The sequence below is a fragment of the Podarcis pityusensis genome (genome assembly GCF_964106645.2).
Source record: "Podarcis pityusensis genome assembly, chromosome: 8".
NCBI classification, from domain to species: Eukaryota; Metazoa; Chordata; class Lepidosauria; order Squamata; family Lacertidae; genus Podarcis; species Podarcis pityusensis.
Window position 1 is genome coordinate 45074543 of NC_138033.1, and position 20463 is coordinate 45095005.

Here is a 20463-nt window from a genome sequence, read left to right on the forward strand (position 1 = left end):
ACCAAACTATGCCCTAACAAGTTATGGAGGTACTGCACACACAATTGGGAAGCTTCTTGTTGTTTTAAATCAGCCACCTGGTTCAGGATATCATGATACAAATAAGATATGGTAAGTCAGTTGATAGTTTCCTTTAGGGATTAACTTTCAATTCCAAAGGAAATATGCAGGCTAGCAGGCCTGAACAGACTCCTGATGTAAGCATTGATTCTGCCTTTATCCTGTTTCAATTCAGGAAACATACCAATCTTCAGCATTTAATAGGTTTTCAGGGAGCTGTTGGTTTTAAATCAGAGGAGGATCAAGGATATGGCTTGCAATGCTTATTCTGGAGGAACACAGAGAAATGAAATGTCATGTAACTAAACGAAGCGCTGCAGATCTTTGTAGGACAATTCATATACAGTCTTCGCAGCACACAATTAGATTTCATATAAATGGCTATGGGCAAACAAGGGATGCTCTGTCTTCTCAATCTAGTGACACAGATGGAAGAGTTGTTTTGTGTTCTCCGATCAAGCAACACCAGCAAGCAGCAGCTAACAACAGCTTTGGCATTTGTGGGGTATCTTTTTTTATTTTAATGGTGCTGTCTCTGGACTCACAAGCTCGCTTAGATTTGCTGTGCTTCAGTGAATGCAGGTCAGGCAGCCATGTGAAATGTGCTCCCAATCTGTTTGTGACAACGGTAAATTTCAAAAACAAAGGCGGTGAGGAGGGAACCAAGAACATCTTGCAGAGTCAGTAAGACCCGGCTCAGGAAACCAAATTTTGCAGCTGCATTTTGTGGCCATGGTTTGTTTTCAGCATCAGAGCATAAGAGGAGCTTTCTGGATCAGGCCAGTGTCCCATCTAGTCCAGCATCCTGTTCTCACAGTGGCCAACCAGATGCCTGTGGGACACCTGCAAGCAGAATTTGGGCACAAGAGTGATCTCCCCTTCTGTGGTTTCCAGCATCAGGTATCCAGAAGCCCTGCTGCTTCCAATTGTGGAGGCAGATCATAGCCATCATGGCTAGTAGTCATTGATATCCCTCTGTCCCATGAATGTGTCTAATTCTCTTTTTAAGGTAGGCAGGATCAGAGGTAGAAGTGGGTGAAGCAACAGATGTGGCTCTTATCTTTGTGCCATAGGTGGCATTCCAGCCATGCAAAAGTCTGAGGTGTTTGCGCATGTACACACACAAAGGCAGAGAGAGATCTCCTTCATCCATGCAGGCAATAGACACAATCACAGTTTAAAGACAAAGTCCATCTAGGGAAAAGCACCCAAGGGTGTCATGGAGCAGGCCCCCAGATCCAAGGTTCCCTGCCTTGCTATATCTGTTCCACATGGACAGCTGGTTGTGTGGTGGCACTGCCAGCTACATTGTTAGGAGACCCTCCTGTTTTCTTCTAGTTGCAGACATATTAGAATTTGGGGCTTAACTGTGTGACCAGTGGTTATGGAATGCCATATCCCCATGAGATACGACTGTCAGTTGCACAACTTTAAGCAGCTACCGCATGGCTGAGGGTTTTTTGAGAACATCCATACTTCAGGAATAAATAGATCAGCTCCAGGCTAACAGTGTAATACCATAAAGAGTGGCTATGCTACAAAATAAACAGCCTGTGGAAAATAGATTTTTCTAACATCCTTCAGTTATATTAATCAATAGCAACAGTAAGTACACCATTTTCAGATATAATCATTTTCAAGATGACAGCATCCCTTTAAGTCAGCAGCACTTGCTTAAAGAAAAGAGCTGTGTATGTTTGAATCCAAGAGCACATTTGCACATACTGCAGCTCTAAAATATTTAAATGACCATCGCTCGATCTTTGCAATTAGTTCCTGTTATCTGTCACATTACAGGATGCAGCCTGTTAAGTCATTCCGCTTCTCAATTACAGCCTTAGATTAAACTCTTGGTCTTTTCACCCACAGACATTTAGCAACTAGAGAGGCCAAAAAATAAATAAATATCGGGTTATTTCTAATTGGGATAGGAGGTAGTACATCTGGGCACTCCCCTGATCTCTGTTGCTCTAGAGCCCAGAGCAGCATCTAATGGGCTTAAGTTGGATTTTGGTTGAATGTTAGGAAATTGCTAGATGATAAGGACATCAGAAGCTGCCTTACACTAACTCAAGCCATTGGTCCATCTAGCTCAGTACTGCCTACACTGACTTGCAGCAGCTCTCCATGCAACATCACACACGTCTGCATGTGATGGCACATGCACTATGTGCAGGCATGTATGGATGTTGCAAGTCCGTGTTGTGGAGGCCGGTGGTAGCTGCTCCTCTTCTTCCTCCTCTCCACAGCCAGCAAGGCACCTCTTTCTGTGGAGAGGGGCTCTGCCTCTGTGTCTGAGCCCCCCTCCCTGAAAAGGGTGCCTTGCTGGCAGTGGCAGAGAGCAGACGGGGTATGGCTGGCACGCATCCTAGGGGGCGTGGCACCCAGCACGGGGGGGGGGGGCAGCCACGATGGTACCCCACCAAGATCGTGGTGCTAGGGGTGGTGCGCCCCCCTGCCCCCTCTTCCTCCACCAGTGCTCACTGGCTGGCTGCAAAGGGCAGAGTTGGAAGCAGCACCACTGCCTTCTGCTGGTTTTTCTCATTGACTTTGTGGGTGCCCAGCCTACACACTTATATTGTTGTGGGTGACCAAGCACCCACGGCCCCCAGGAGTTGGCTTCTATGCTGGGGAATGAAACTGGGACCTTCGACATGCAATGCAGATGCCCTACCACTGAGCTGTAGGCTCTCCCCAAAGAGCAGTTTCATCATTTTATTTATATGCCGCCTCTCCATTTTTAACTCAAGGTGGCTTACAAAATAAAGGTATTTAGATAGTTACAAACATCGCAAATTATATAAACATTAAATAAAACGCTTCAAAAAGTACACAACCAAACTGAACAATTCCCACATAAATCATAAGATCTAAAACTAAAGATACACAAATAACAACAGCAACAACCCTCCCTAAACAATACCCCAGCCCAACAGTCTGTTCTGCAGCTTCAGCTTTTGTAGCTGGAGTCAGTCATCGCCCCTCCCTCCCAGCCCATGTGGGAAAAGGCCTGCAAGGAAGGGAACAGGTACCCCAGGACTCACAGTCAATATTGTCTCCATCTTTTCAGTTTGACAACTGACCCAATTATTTAGAAGGGTGGTGGTGGGTATCACTACAGGTATTCAACCAGGGACTGCACAACCATCGCTTGGGGATGCTTTAGGTCTGGCTCTATTACATCAAGCAATTGGATTAGATAGTCTACAAGGATCCCTCTGACTGAATTTATGATCCTCAGCTGTCTTAAGGACTCTTGTTTTCTGTCTATTCACATTCACTTTCCTCCCTATTACTCTATTCCTCCTGCACCCGTTTATTCAGCACACCTGGCTTAGAACACTCAGTGTGTTGCATTTTCTTTTTGACCATCACTGTATATTACCTCTCCTTCCATAGGATATTGTGTGTCTGAACTAATTCTATGGGGATAAGCCATAACCTAGCTGTGGAGCTCAGGATTTGCATGCAGAAGATCCCAGATTTAATTCCCAGCAGCTCCAATTGTAGAGAGGAGCTGGTGTGTCTTCCCATTGGCATTCATCCAATAGTGGTGCATGTGCTGAGCTGGAGCTGTCTTCCATCCCAACACAAGCATCCTTGCTGCTTTTCTGAACAGGTCTGGGCTGGAGCAGTGGCAAGGTCTGGCCACATGGTCACAAAGGCATGAACAACACTGCTAAGCCAGAGCTGCAGATGTTGCAACCACAGGTCCCAAACCTCATTGCTGCCCTATCCCAGCCCTGTCCAGGCAATCATCAGCACCACCAGTGTTGGGAAACTGACTCTGCCCAACCTCATGTACCATTATTGCTGCTATTCTTTTCCCTGTTCCAGTAAAACAAGTTAGCAATGCCAGAATCATCATCTAGAGAAGGAGCCATAGCCTAGCTGTTGAACATCTGCTTTACATATAAATGGTCCTAGTTTCAGTCCCTGGCTTCTACTATTTTAAAATGATTTAGTATTAGTTGATTACCCTCTGACTAGAGCGCTTCTGCTACCCAGAGTAGGCACCATTGGGCTAGAACAGCCTTCCCCAAACTTGTGCCCTCCAGATGTGTGGGACCGTGACTCCCATGAACATTAGCAATGCTGCATGTGGCAGATGGGGGTTGTATTTCAAAAGATCTAGAGGGCACCAGGTTGAAGAAATATGGACTGGGTGGATGGCCAAATTGTCTAGCATAGTATAAACAAATCCCCTTCCAGAATCTCAGCAGTTTATCCAATGCTAGTCAGAGCCTGTCTCACCCCTCTGTGACATTGGGGAAGATCAGACAATCACTCCAGGTGCTTCACCACCAGCAAAAGCAAATTGGTGCATTCTCAATAGAAATAAATGCAATATAGTATCTACTGAAGCAATAGTGTAGACTTAAAAAAAAATGGTGGAGAAATTAAGTTTCCTTCCATTTTATATAGGTAGACACACTTTGGAATTCAAGAGGTAATTCCATAGCCTTATTGTTAGTTTTAAATTAGAAATGACCAGACAGTTCATTCTCTTTTGGATCCACTTGCAATGCAATTATGGTGCTATTTTCAAACCAAAGAAATGGAAGAACATTCTTGGGTCACCATTTTATTTATGAAATGTAATAGCAGGAGATGGTAAAAACAACATAATTCTCTTGGAAAGCTCAGTTCAGTAAAGCTTGTTTCACCTTAAGGCTTAGTTCATAAAAGCTTGTTCAGAGCTCAGTTTGGAGGAGCTGAAATCACGCCAAGCCTTTCAGGCTTGCTTAGAAATGCAGGCTCTATAAACTCAAACCTCCTGGTTAGATTTAGTAGATATCATCTGCCTCAAAGCCCCTGTATTCTGCGTTTCTTCCTGCCACATTATTTCTAAACTATGGCATTGCTGGAAAGATCCCAGAAGCTTTTTGAAAAGGAGTGGGCTTGCCTGGGACAAATGAGAGAGAGCACGGAGAAGTTGCTAGATAATTTCAGAGGCTTGCAGCCTTCTAGAAGGGGAGGAAATTGTAATGGAAAAAGGGCATATCTATTTTCATTGGTAAAGATTATAACTAAATGTGGACAGAGAAATGGGCTGCTGCATTGCCTTATCCAGCATTCCTTTTCTTAGCTCTGAACTTTATGGCAGACAATAGGCTCATGATCAATACTCTTTCAGGGCCAATGGTTATTCCAACCCTTTGGAATGTCTGTCACTCACCATATGCCTCTGGGGTGCTAAAGGAAGCCATTTTGAAGTGTTCAGTCTTGGCAGAAAGACCAAGTGTGTGAGAAGACTGAATTTAAAATCTACCATCTTTGTGGTTGCATAATCTTTATTCAATGCATGAAGTGTTATTCTAAGTGGGTAGGTATGCTAGAGTATTTAATACCCCAAGTAAAGAAAGGAGAAAGGTAAATATTTGTGCTTTGTTTTCTTTTACAAAGAGAGGTCAAAACAATGTGTATGAGTGAAGTGGAGGGGGAGAAGGAGAAGAGAAAGAAAGAAAGAAAGAAAGAAAGAAAGAAAGAAAGAAAGAAAGAAAGAAAGATTCAGCCAATAATATTTTGAGAGTATTAACTGCTGTGTGTATAATCTATCTATATGGGAAGAATGGCAACAGAGGAGGAATAATCACCTGTTGGATTGCATTGCTTAAATGGCATCTCTGAACACAGCTTTGAGCTGGCTGGTTTGAAGAAACAGCTAGGAGCTGTAAAGTTTGCTGTTGTTTCAAGACTAAAGACTAGTATTTCAGTACTGCTTATTCCAACCCTCCAGCATTTTGCAACTGAAAATAGAGACATGCATGTAACACTCTGATTCTGAGCCCACAGATTACTACATGAAACCCTCTCCCTTCCAAACACACACACTATTCTACATTGCACTATTTATCTATTGCTGGAAGCTCTGCATTATTTATCTATTGGATTTCTTTAGCGTGCAACACACTGCAATCATTTAAAAGTGAAGGGAATGCTTGTTTTGGGGTGCTAAAGATATACCTGAAGTGGGAACACACACACAATTGCCTCATAATCAGGGGTGGAGGAAGGGGGTTATGATAGTGGTGGTCTGCCCTGAGTGTCACCACTGAGGGGGGGGGTGACAAAATGCCAGGCAGCACTCACCGTGAGGCCTGCAGCACGCCTGAGCCATGCATCTCTCCTGGGAGAGACACAGTGGCTTGGGTGCACACAGGCTCCAAGCTCTCAAACGGTCCGCCTGCCGCTTCCCCCTTAGCCGTAGTGGGAGGAGGCAGGCAGACTCCTGGAGGCCCCATGGAGCGTCCTGCCCTGGCTCGCCCTGCCCCGGCCATAGGGCACATGTGCTGCCCCAGGCGCCCAATCGGCTTGCTCCACCGCTGCCTATAATACGTTATCAATGCTTCTAAATATACCTCAACGGCTGCAGGGCATGGAATGGCAGGTTAGTGCTTTGCACAGTGCCCTAGTGTTCATGTGATCAAGAGGGGCAATTTAACCCTATTATCTCTGCTATGGTGCTGATTGCAAATTGCCCCAAATAAAGCCAATAGGGAATTACCACCTGGTGCAAACATCACCTTCAGAGGAACATTTTTTGTTAGAAGAACAGCAGGAGAAGAAAGCTATAACTATTTTTTTTAAAAAAAACTGGTCTTCAAAAATATGTCAGGGAGCAGTGCATCATATGTAAAACCACAATACAAAACACGAAGACAAATATTATAAAACAATAAATGAAAAATTAACAAGAATTGGCATAATGGATGGGTAAGGCAATGGGGTGCCCTCCTGATGTTGTTTGTTGTATTGGCTGAGGCTGATGGGAGTTGGAGTCCAACAGAATCTGGAGGGCAGCACATTGGTGACTCCTGCCCTGATACATCTTAAAATGCCACAAAAACTCCAGTTGTAGCAGATACAATAAAACATTCAAATAAGAGCCATGGGAACCAAATAAGGTTTAAAACCCTCCTTTAAATCCTGAACTGGCGAGAGCCAGCCATAGAGAAGGAGCCATCATGGAGGATCCGCATCTGCTGTGATCCCAATATTTGTCATAACCCTCTGATATATTATTTGCATTTAAAAAAAACAACACTAATCTTCATATCAAATGCGAGTTTGCGTTTAACACAATATCTACTTTGATTTTTACCCTAAAATCCAGACTGTACCTGGCAAATTAGGACAGTTTGAGAGAATGCTGCATGGGAGACAGTCCCCTCAACTTGCCAAGTTATTTTTAAAGAAACAGCTATAAGAGAAACCAGAACTTTCTCATCACAATAAAACTAACAGTGCAATCTTAAGTGTGTCTACTAATAACTAAGCCCTATTAAATTCAATGGGGCTTACTTCTAGGAAAGTGGGTTTAGGATTGCAACTTAAGCCTGTAAAATGGTGTTCTCAGTCATCTTCTTGTTTGGTGGGAAAGGAAGCATAAAATAGTTTTGGGTGTCCCCCCCCCCCCGTTTCTTCTTAATCACACCCTTTTCCACTCCAAGGAGCACCCCATCCAAGCACTCTCATCCATGTAAATCGAAGAGGGAGGAAAACAAAACAACCGCAAAAAGGTGCATACACAACAAAACAAATCTTGTTCTTACCCACTAAATTATATTTGAAAAACTGACTGCAGTCCTCCTCCATTTCTTTCATACACCATTACGCTGTCAAGAATCATAAATGCCCACTTCTAAGTGCACCGTACATTTGTGACAGCAAGATGCCTAGAAGGGATTTCAATTATTTCAACCAAAAGAAGGACGACTGAACAAAATGTACAAATCTTGTGAGTGCCACATTGGGAAACCATTTGAGCATGGGTAAAACTGCAGATCCCAAACACACATCCCTCTCTTCAGAATTGTCTACGGAGTGTGTGAATAAGAATATAAGCAGAGCCCTGTTGGATCAAGCTAAAGGCCCATCTAGTCCAGCATCGTATTCTCTTGATGGCCTATTTGAAACCCACAAGGAGGAGATGACTGGACTGGATGGTTGCTGGACTAGATTGGGTGGAGCTGCCTGCTTGGCTAGGAAATAGATTAGGTGACCACGGGCCATTTATTTCCTTACTCTCAGCTAAAGCTACTGTACTACAGTTACAGGATTCTTGTGAGGGTTAAAGGGGATAAATCATGTACATCTTGAAGGCAGGATGCACAATAAATGCATGAATCTCTCTATATATAGATTAAAATTTATTATATGCTTATAATTTGTTTTTATTTCACGATGAACTTCAAAACAATATACACGTAATTATTTCATCCAGGACCTAGCCTTCATTTGGACCTGCTTAGCTTCAGCAAATTGCCAGTTAACCAAATGTTTGTTGCCATCGACAAACCATTAAAGAAAAGTTAAAATATGAAGCAATACAAAATAACAGCCTCAGTAGAACCAATTCTTAATACCTCAGGGTGACAAGTTAGAAACAATCATACAGAGTCTGGGACAAACTGCAACATTCAGATACATTGTACCTATTTAGTAATATATTTATTTGACCTATTCTGTGCTACATCAGATGCCTTTAGAGCAGACAGGGAGAACCTGTGGCTCTCCAGATGTTGTTGGACTTCCATCGGCCCCAACCAGCATGGCCAATGGTCAAGGATGAAAAGAGCTGGAGTTCAAAAGGAACAGGAGATTCCATTTGTTAACTATCACTGCAGTAGACCGGGTACCAGGAATTTACCCATGTGTGCTTGGAACACATTATACTGTTCTTTGGCTGGCAATTTGAAAGACACAGCAGGCAGTTTTTCAATTTCTCTAAAAAGCAGTGAGAGAGGGAGAAGGCTAACTAAAGTTCAGTGTTCTTATGTATATCTTCACTAATACACAAATGCAAATAGCAAATCTTGGACTCTTGCTGGATTTGTGATTATCTGCAGACTTCGGGCACCCAGGCCCATGGATGGATTATGCTGATCTGTACATGTAGCACTTTCATCCAGGACAGATATTATCAAGATTTTGCATTTTACTTAACTGTAGTGGAAAAGTCTGCCTAAAGTCTTGTTAAGTGCTTGTTATCTTTTTAAAAAGAGAGTTTGTCCCTAGTAAGGAAAGCTAGACAAGGGAATTTATATATGTGGTCCTTTGGTTTTATTCTTACTTGTATAAAAAGGGGAAATGAAGGGAATTGACAGGTGAGTGAAGTACAGTTTCCTGAAACTATGGGCACATCTCTACCAGACATCCAAAGCATTGTTCTACCACTTTAACAGTCATAGCTTCTCTTGCCCCCCCCCCAAAGAATACTAGGAACTGTGGCTTGTTAAAAGTGCTGAGGTGTTAGGAGACCCTCTTCGCCTCACAGAGCTGCAATTCCCAGAGTTCCCTGGGAAGAGGAACCTGATTTTTAAACCACTCAGGAAATTGTTATTCTGTCAGGGCAATAAGGGCTTCCTAACCATTCTTAACACTCTGAACAATCAACAGTCCTCAAAATTCTTTTGGGGTAAGCTGTGACTATTAAAAATGGCATGATGGTGCTTTAAATGTATAGTGCAGATGGGGCCTAAGATAATAACAAGCCTGGATAAAGAGGAATTGTTTTTGCCTCATGCCCAAAGGAAGACCATGCTGTCACCAGGAAGATTTCTGTGGGGGAAGTCTTCCCTAATTGGGGAGCCACCTTGAACAGGCTCATTCTCAATGGTGCCGCTTATGCCTATACTTTCAGTCTGATCCACCAGAACTCTTACTATGTTCTTACAAAAAATAGGGCTGATGATCTGCACTTGCTCGGTTTCCACATTTTATTTTTATTAGCAACTTATTTCTTCATAGCATTAACAGATGCCAATCATGCTAGACCCTGAGGTTTGGAGAAAACATCTACCGTTCATATGATGAGATGAGGTAGGCAGAACAGAAAAGGGAAGGTTCATCTCATTGAGACTCACAGGGAAAATTTAGCACCATATATAATAAATGTAAACCTTGCACTCTTCAACACTTTGATTATAGTCTACGCACACAATGTATTTTTAAAAACCCACTCTGCTGCTTTTTAAAACATTAAAGGGGAAATTATGCAAATGTTAACACATTAGATTGATTAGGTTGGGATGAAACCTTTTCTACTTTATTTTATATTTTAAGAGAAGAGTCACAATTACAATGATTGAGAAAGTGGGATGTTAATGAAGCATGCTATTGCTAATCAATGCTTCCTCCAACCAAACTAACCCCCCACCAAAAAAAAAACATATTTCTTCTTCCTACATATAAAAGCACACAGAGTGATATCCAATTCAGTCAGTCTGAGAGCCACAGTCCTTTCCTGGGACCACATGCCACGGGTGGGCAGGATCATAGGGGAAAGTGGGAGTAGGAACTAGTGTACATTTTACTTTTGTACAGAAGACAAGTTTGCATTCACACACCCCTATATATTTCATCCTGGCAAGCAAGAGGCCTTGTTAGAATAATATTAGAATTCAGGGGCACATTCCAGCCAGGCAAAACCACTCCAGAATGCAAAGCAAGATCAGTGAGTGGGGCGGTCTTAGGAGAGTTTCAAGGGCCAGACAGAGATCTGGAGGGCCACACACGGTCCCTGGGCCTGAGGTTCCTCACCCATTCATTAAGTCATTCTCATAAAAGATACATTATTACTTCAGATCATTGATCTCAGTGGGTCTACTATGAGCATTACTAACGTTTGATGTCACCTATAAGAAATATGGGTTGGGGCCAAGCTGTTGCAGGTGTTTGAAATACAAGATGGTCTGAAAACCATGGAAGGAACAATTACAGGTTTCCTTTTCAACCTCCAGCCAGCAAAGCAGCTTTCAAAGTTCTGGCCATAGTCAAAGGCCTTTGTCTCATCTTTTTGTATGTATCCTTATCCGCATTTCTACTATCTAGTTGATTATTTCCAGCAAGCCTCATTTCTGGTCCAATTTGATCGGAAAATTAAACTTCTATTAGTGCAATTTCTCATATACGCAAGCGTGCAGATTGCATGTTTAATACCATCCATTTCAAAAATCTATTTTGGTGTAAAACGTAGTCCTATACATGGAGGAGGTAGGGCAGCGATATTATTTGAGCTCAACCCAGCTACTATGGCTGGATCAGATTTGCCTGTACCTTGGTGCAGCTATTAAATTAACTACAAATTCTAGAGAGGTAGCCATGTTCTTAACTAGAATAAATCTGATTAAATTAAGTAGAATAATTCTAATTATGATTAGAATATGGAAGAATTCAGTATCATTTTTGCTATTCTTAAAAAATGCCTTATTCCTGAAATACACTGCTTCATCTCTTTAAGGTTCTCTTCTCCTGTGCTTAATGGCAGGGGAGAACTATTATATCTATATAATTGGACTTTCCAGGCATGCAGGTATATACAATACATTAAGCTGCCAAGGAGGCAGAGTAGAATTACTTGCAAAATGCATAAAGGCTTTGAGCTGTGGGGCTGACTATACATATTTGAAACTTGAAGCCGATCTCCCTAGCCCTTTTATAACTGGCATTATTTTTTTCTTATTTTTATTTTTAAACCTATATTTTGGAACTATTCGAGGTCCCATCCCTTTCCTCTACCCTTGGATTTTAAAACTAGGTAGCAATCTTGCTGCAGGAAACAGAGAAGCCAGTAGAAAATCTCAGGCATGGTGGCCCAATCTGTTCCTTGGGACTGTCCCTGAACATGCCCTCTCCCCAGGTCCCACCACTCACTGGCCCTGCTCTGTGTCCTCCTGGAGTATTTCTTCCACCTGGTATGTGTCCTTAAACTCTGAAAACACCTATTGCTTGCCTTATTGGAGTGGGTTTATGGACACTTCTGTGCGGCCAGTGAGAGCCCCGTCCATCATTCCAACCACTTTCCCCTTAGGTTCTGCCCACAATGGGAATGTGGCCCTTGAAAGGTTCCCCATAAAGAAATGTGGCCTTCTGTCTGAAAAAAAATCTCCCCACCACTGGTGAAGTGGCTGCCTTATAAGAGTGGGCCTCAAGTCAGGGACTCTGGATGCTGAACTGCAATTCTTACAGCCCAAGGAATAGACTCCGCCTAGCCTAGAAAACTGGCCCTGTGTCTGTAATCAGACCTAGGGTTACTTTACAAGGGGCAGCTTCTGTTGGAATGGCTGTGGAGCTGAATTCCAGTCTAAACATAAAAGCTTCTAAGAAGGGATAGTAGGAACTAAAGTTTCCTATCAAAAGTTTGCAGCTGACCAGGAGACTATGGTGAGCTATATTGATTTCCCCATACCCCATTACAGTTATTTGTGAATATCTACACAGGGCTTTTTTTAGCCGGATCTCACAGAAACTAAGTTCTGGCATCTCTCTTGTGCAGTGTTTTTTTCTGGGGGGATGCAGGGGTACGCATACCTCTAAACATTTTGTGAATTTTTGCACTTGTCCATTTATTGCATTTATTTTTCCTGATTTGAACTATAAAATGGTGATTTTCTTGAGTCAAAACAAGAGTACCCCTAAACATTTTTTTAGAAAAAAGCACTGCTCTTGTGGGCACCATTGCCATTATAAGAGAACAAGGGAGGTGAGGCATTCACGGTTAAGTCCAGGCGCCTCTTTCCCCCCCTAGAAATATAGCACTGTCTATCAATCTTGTTAGCATATGCACATTTGATGCAAAACATTATCTTCTTGACAATGAGCAAGAGGTCATCCCACACAGATCACAGAGCCTCCTTCAATCACAAAATGGAATAAAGGTCTAGAACATTAGCCCACATGTTTGCTAGGCAACTTATTTATAATAATTCATATTTCTCATTTCGTTTTTCTTACTGCCATCTTGACAAAGCCAGCCCTCAAGTCCACCAAAGCTTCTGCCACAATAAATGGGCTTGCATCTGCAAAACTGTATCTCTATCCTGCCATACATCTGTTCATATTTCAGGCATGGTGACTTGTGGCCCAGTGTGCAAGTGGACTCCCAACACTGAGCATTTTGTGTCTATGGACTGCAATAAAGCTGTGTGTGTGTGTGTGTGTGTGTGTGTGTGTGTGTAACTCCCAACATAAAACACTGCCTTTGAGTTGATGTTGGGTGACCTGAAAGCTGTGCCTGCGGTGTTTGGTCTGTGACACAGTTAAAGCACACACCTCACCAGTTGACATTGCATTGAGCCATTAAATGTACAGAATGAATAAGTCAGCATTTCAGGTGGCCCAACCAAGGAAGTGTGGCCAGTGAAAGACTTTAGCCCACTTCTGAATTTCAGTGTTGTGCCAAGAAGAAGAAAACAGGGATCCCTCACAGTGATACTTCATCACAGATCTGACCTCACTGTCGTCCACCCCTACCACCCCCATTTATTTACAGGGCCCACTCCCTACATTTGCAACAAGCTGGGAGGAGGGCTCATAGCTCAGTGGTAGAGCACCTGCTCTGCATGTAGTAAGTCCCAGCTTCTCCACTAGATTACTTAACCCTTCCTGCTAAAATCCATACACACAGATTTTTTTTTTGCTATTGAAGCCCAGGATCCCTCCCAGAACAATTAAGTATTTCAATAAACCCTTTTGCAGGAGTTGAAAGAAGCTGCATTTCACTCCTTGGAGAATGTGAGGTGACTAAATCAGCATCAGTTGCACTCCTTTCCCCCAGCTAAATCCTGTTGATTGTATCCCATACAGTTCTTTATCATGGGGCAGCCACCATCAGAGAGTATGTTTTATTGCTGGCTCAACCCTTACACCAAATTCTTTCAGCTTACTTGAGAAGCTGAATTTCTTAACTGGAAGTGCCTATGTGTTGTGGGGAGATTGTTCAGAGTTCCTTTACTGCTCCAGTTTGTTAATAGCTCAACATTTGCAGTGTACATTCAGTGGGCTCCAAGATGGTGGGACCCAAATCATATGTAAGTCCCATTGTCTATATGTGTCAAAACATATCAAAGGTTTTGGGCTGACTAGGTCACAGACTGAGTTCCATAAACCCCTCCAGTTCTGCCACTGAGCTACTGCCATTCTCCATTACCTGGTCCTTTTAAAACTGGAAAGTTATATCACTAATGCAGGGACTCTGGCCTGGGCTGCAGCATAGAGGATAGCCTCACAGCTAGCCACGCTTGGGGAGATGCTTTCTCTGCAGGAGAAAAAACGATTGAAGGTATTTGTGGGGCTGATCTTACTTCTTCATTCTTCAGAGAATCTGGGGTGACAGAATTCCAGAAGTTTGCAGAGAACTGGTAGTATGCGGCTGAAGGTAACACTAGAAAGACCGACTAGAAAGATGTTAATCCTGACAAACTGCCTGAGCATTAGCCTGAACCACAGAGAGATTGAATTCCGTCTCCCCTGAGAGGGCAAGCAATGCCAGTGGTAACAAAACAGCTTTTCTCAGTTGCCTAAAAAGCAGATGGGCCACAAGCAAGGACATACAGAAGAGCACCAGCGCCCTCTAGTGCACACAAGGCCCGGCTCTTAGGGAAACAAATTGCTAAATATAGACAGGGCTACAGATTCCCTGCTAATACCGCCTGAAGGCATGGAGGGTCTAGGTCTAGCAATACCCTCCAAAAACACAAGGCCCTTTATTAAAAGCAACTATAGTAGGATTCATAAACAAAGCAGGCACAGTAAAAAATAGATTTAAAAGAACTTTTAACCCTTGGTGTACATGGAAGTAAAACGTGTTGGTTTTTTTGCTATGCTTTCTGGAGATTTGCTTTCAAGGGACAATATTCTTGATGAAATCATGAGGACTCTGTCACTCTCACAGTGCAATCTTATGCATGCCTGCTCAGAAACTAGCCCCATAGATAGCACTCCCAGTGTGCATAGGATTGTAGCGTCTGACAATTTTTAGGCTTCTGTATTTCCTTTGTCATTTACAGCCTGATCCTATGCATGTTTGTTTGAATGAACTAGATGCTACCCTTTGCATAAGCCACAGGACAGTTTACAACAAAATCAAATCACATAAAACAAATCACATGTTTACCCAGAAGTTAGTTCCACTGAGCTTGGTGGGACTTACTTTCCAGAACATTATTTAGGATTGTAGCCTTAATAGAGTTTAATGTTTAAATTTGGGATATTTTGCCCCACCGATAGACACACTCATCCATTTCATTTTAATTTGGCTATGGCACTCCAGTATTGATCAACTAATCCATTGTATTATTGCAGACTAAAAATCCTATGGGGGTTTGTCTCACTCAGGAATCCATGGGCATCCAAAGGAATTGTTCACTGAGGCTGGAAATGAAAAGTAAAAGAAGATCAAACAGTGGGATTTTTAAAGCTCAGTGGTATAAACACCAGAGAGGTCGTGTGAAGTGTGAATTAACAGCAGTACATAGGCATCTGATTTGACACCAGACTGGCTGTTGCTCTTTTTTCTTAAATGACCAAAGAACCAATGACATTTGTTTAGGTGAAAACATGATTTTCTTTGTCAAAAGCTCTTGGGTCAAGTGCCCCACATACAATTCATTTACTTGTTTTGAAAATAGAAGACAATTGGGTTTTTGTTTTTTGTTTCTTAAAAAACACCTGAATTCTTAGCATTTCCAGAAACAAAAATTTGTTTCATGGTCTTTTCTTTTGTTTTAATTTAAATGTGTTTCTTTTTAATAAATAAAAAAATCTGCAAATCCGTTGCAATTTCACAAAATCTTGTTGCTGAGTTACAAAGTTCCTCTTTCTGCAAGATCCATATTCAACAATGAGTGTAACTGTTTTACAAGAGGGGGGATCCTCTCCAGTTAATTTATCTTATTTGGTCAAACTGCATTTGTTTGTGAGAGTGCAGTTCTATGTATATTTGATCAGAAGTAATTCCCGTTGGATTTGATGGGCCTTATTTCTCAGGGAAGTGTGTATAAAAATGCAGCCTAAGTTGCCTGGACTCTAAACACGATTCATTAGCGAGGAAGTAGCCCCTCCTATTAGGCTGATGTTAATCATGCTTTGTCAGACAAATGGGGTAAAATACATGATATCAGGTGAAGAAAAAATCCCAAGAACCACCATCCTCTGTCACCATTCTATATGCATCCCATCTTCCATATATAATTCCACAACGTAAATCATTGCACTTTGTCAGATTATCTGTCCACAGACCTCACCCCACCCACCAATGAGAGATCAACTATCAATACTGCAAAGGGAATTTCTTTGCTTCGCTCTTGACAGAGCTTATTGTAATAGTTCCTATGCTAATGAACTCACCCAAATGTGCAAACTTTGTGCATTTCTTTTCTGCAAAGTCAGAACTGACGAGAAGCCTATAAATAGCACATCCCTATCACCCTTTTCCTCTGGTTGCATTATCAGAGGATTGGGTTTTAAATATAAATTATATAAAGCAGAACTGCAACAAGGAAACATCCATCATACGGGTTTTCTTGGGGGCATAGAGGTCTTTGTTTGGTTTTTTTTAAGCCTGCAGACTGAAATTCTTCCTTCTCTAACTTTGTTTGTTCTCAAGAAGCAGCAAGGCAAAATGTTTTCAAACTGTGGTCAATTTTACATTTCCTGGGGTGCAGCACCTTTTAAAATGTGCTGAAACAGCCTTCTGAGGTTGGAAACAAAAGAAGAACTCTTCCAGGCATTAAGCTCTACTTTACTGCCTTACCATGAAATGTGCTGATGCAATGCTACAGGACCGTGGCGTGCAAGCAAACAGCTTTTATCATCATCACCATCATATTCTGGAGCTTGAAATAATCCTAAGAGTGACATAACTTGCATCTGAAATCCCAAAAGGTGGCAGTCACCAAGGCAAACTTCGGCTTAATTATTGCAGAGAACTTGCTTTGTTGACAAATCTTAACTGAATCTGAGAAGAGGCCAAGTGTTTCAGATCTACCTCCTAATGAGCATTGCATGTTTTCCAAACTCTGACGAAACAGCTTCTAAACCAGAGAAGTGGATACATGAAGCGGAGAAAATACGTACACAAAAAGCCAAGGAAGAAATCCCTCTCCTGCTCATGGCTCAGCCTACCTGAGTAGGTCTATTGCAGCCTTATTACTTTGCAGTTTCATTATTAAGCCATTAAAATTATTTGATTCCTTAACAGTGGGTCAATGGCCCATGAAATTCTTATTGTGTCATCAAAATGAATCAACAGGAATCATGTCTTTCCTAGCTGAACTCTGAGCCATGGGGATGTGAAAGAGAAAGAAGAAAAACACCACTTAGTTCTCCTTTCCCAAATTAAAGGTTGCTGTTTCGCCTGAACTACTGACCTGCATTTTGCTAAAGGGATTCCTTTGTCCTCACAGAGCAAAGAACTCAGTCACATCACTGAGACCTGCCCTTTCTATGTTATTTTGCAAAAGCAACTGTACCAAATATATATAATAAAGGATATCCCCCCATTCCTTACTCTGTGCCAACTTGGCACCTCTCTGCTTGGGTACTGGCCCAATAAATATTTAAAGGCACTGATGATAAATGGGCATCACTCCAGAAAGGTAAAGTTGCTTGCCTGGTGATGTCAGATTGTAAGATGGGCTCTGGGGAGGATTCCACAGGAAGAGGGTTCTTATTCAAAAAGTGACCGTTATGTAGATGGACTGGCAGCCTCAAAGCCTGATTTATTTCACCTTCCCTGGGGCTGAGATTACCTATACATCAGCCAAAGAGCATAACGGTTTTCCAGCCAAGCCACATCACCGCTCTCTCGCTCCCTCTCCACGGGTACCTTGTGAATGCTGCTGCAAGATGCGAGCGGCTGGCCAAACAAACAACGACAAAAACTCTCTCTGGTAACAACCATGCATCTTCTGAAAGGGAATCTCTGGGATAATGTTTTGAAAGGGGTCTCCTTCCCCACAATTCTTCTACACACACACACACACACAGTCGACTGCTTGCCGCCGCCGCCCACCCCCCCCCAAAAAAAACACCGCCGAAGGCTCCAGAAGTAACCCAGAGTTAATCACAGTTCCTATCGACCCACTTTATCTCCCCCCCCCCGCAAAAAAAAGAACATTTGCCAATGCATGCGATAGAGCGATATTTGTAAAGAATTTGTAAAGACATGAGAGACGTTTGCACAAAACATAACGAGAGAGATAAAACCTCAAAGATTTGAGGTTGGGGTGCTGTCTAGATTTGAAGGAGAGGAGAACCCGTGAGACTCCCGTAGCCGTTTCTTGTGCAATGTCCCCCTGCCCGCAGAGCCTCGATTTGTACTGATCTGATTGCCTCAAATTGATGCTCAGCAAGCCAGCTATGGCATTTTGCTCTAGGGTAGCCAGCTGCGGTGCTGGGCTGCTCCGGAGGTTCTGCTTGGGGGAAAAACAACAACACCCATCTGGCTCTATCTCCACGCACTTTAACAGCCAGCTAGAGATAAGAGGAGCCCAAACAACCCAGAGATCTTGCCTGTCTAGGTGTCTGATCTGCGTGCATAATTTCTTTCTCGCCCCCCCCCCCACTCCCCGCCGCCAGCTACAAACCAACGATCAGCCCTCCAAGCTTCGCCTTTGGCTTCAGGTCAGTTTCCAGCCACCCCCGGGCTTCCAAATCCTTTCCTTGCCCCCCCTCCCCGCGCCGCCCCTGCAATCTCAGATGCCTCGATGGCAGAGGAAACTCTGCGCCCCCATCAAACCCCCTCTTTCCAGCAGCTTCCACTTTGCAGATCTTCACCCTATCCACCCTCAGCCCTTTCCCGATAACCTCCTCCCTCCCCCCCCAAAAAAATCCATGGATGCAGCAAAGAGCATCGCTCCAATTAAGAATATAAGAAGTCCCCCCCCCCACAAAAAAAAAATTCATCTAGGACAGGCGGAGGCAGGCGGAGAGTCAGCTCTTACCTGCGAGTCCGGCTGCCTGCTTCTCCCTGGGTCACCTCTGGCAAGAGGAAAGCGAGCCGAGGCAAGTCCCATTCACAACTAGAGGCGCAGGAGGAGCAGCGGCAGCAGCATCCCCAGCCAATTCCACTCCACTGGCAACGGCGGCTGAATGAGGCTTCGAGCTAGTGGAAGGAATTAGAAACAGGAGAGAGTGAGTGAGTGAGAGAGACAGAGAGGAGGGAGGCAAAGGGGGAGGGAGGGGAGAGAGCAGGGAGGGGGAAGGAGGGCGGGTGGAGGCAGGCAGGATGAAGAAGAGGAAAAGCTAGAGGCTCTGACTTGTCCTCTTTTGGCAGAAAGGAACGGCAAGGCCTCAGATCTTTCCCTTTGCAAGGGGCTTCCCTGAAAAGGCAGTGCAGGCTCTGGGAAAAGGTGTTCTTTGCATTTGGGGAAATGCTCACTCTTTAGGAACATGGGACGCTTTATGTACCCAGTCAGAGTGCTGGTGCATCTGGCTGAGGAATGGTCTATGTACTGACTGACAAGCGGCTCTCTGGGATTACTGGCAGGGGAGCTTCTCACCCTTACTGACAGATACTGGGGACTGGACATGAGACCTTCTGCTTGCTGAGCAGATGCTCTGCCACAGAGCAACGGAGAAGCAGGAGCGGATCAGGATCTCTTCGGCCACACTACAAAGCGGGAGCGGAGGCCCTGCTCATTTTTCTTTTCTCCTCCTTTTTGGGAAGCCTCCTTTTCTCTATCCTAAGCCCAGATGCACAAAGGATGGAGGTGGTGTTTCCACTGGGTAAGGCAATCTGTGCACGTTCAGAAGCAACTCCCACTCTCGCCAACCTGCAAATAGCCACCTTCACAATGCATGAGATGGACCATTTAATTCAGTGATATAGTGTGCATGCATGGTAGGCAGAAGATTCAAGGCTCAATGTCTCAGATCTCAAAGCTCTTTTTCAGGGGTGAAAAAGACCCCCAACTGAAACTCTGTAAAGTCGCTTCCAGTCCATGCAGACCCAGAATGAGAACCTGTGGCCCACCAAATACTGCTGAGGTAATAAAACTCCCATCATCCCTCACCATTGGTCTGACCATTGACCATTGGGCTGGGGCTTCTAGTGTCCCACAGCACCTGAAGAGCTGAGGGTTCCCTATCTCTCATGTAGACAAACCTTGAGTTACGACAAATGGTCTAACTTGGCTGGCATTATCGTATGTTTCTAGTCTCCTGCTTTCTTGGAAATGGGACAGAATGGTCTCTCCAAAGCATGCAGATGAATCTTCAGTGGGGTGATGGCTAGCATGAAGGAGTCACCTCTTCCAGAATATTAAGTATGGGAACCATTGCATGTTCCATGACACTGTTGCTATGACTCCCCACCCCACCCCCAAAAAAGAACACACCCACATGTTAAATGTCGACTGGCAGTTTAGCAACCATCCTCCATCTTCACACGGGATGAAGTAGAAATTTTAAAAAAAGGAAAAGCCAGGATAGTGCAGTGTTTTCTTTTCCAGAAGGCTGCGTGCACAATATTGCTTACTCCAGCTCCAGTGTGGTCCCACCACTAGTGTTTGATGCTGAGTACACATGATGCTAGCCACAGACCGTAGTATTTCTTGAGAAATGTTCCTGTTTGATGCACTTTCCCTCAAACCAGCTCCCATTTTCTGATTAGGAAAC

At 43.5% G+C, this 20463-nt stretch overlaps 1 protein-coding gene across 1 annotated transcript in view; it reads right to left on the reverse strand.

Moving 5' to 3' along the window:
* LOC308483192 (cadherin-11-like) overlaps positions 1-18990 on the reverse strand; it is a gene marked incomplete at its 3' end in the record, with an annotated part of 86649 nt that extends 67659 nt beyond the window's left edge. The window contains exon 1 of the mRNA XM_081016780.1: positions 18789-18990. The remainder of the gene's footprint in view (positions 1-18788) is intronic.
* Positions 18991-20463: the final 1473 nt, after the last annotated feature.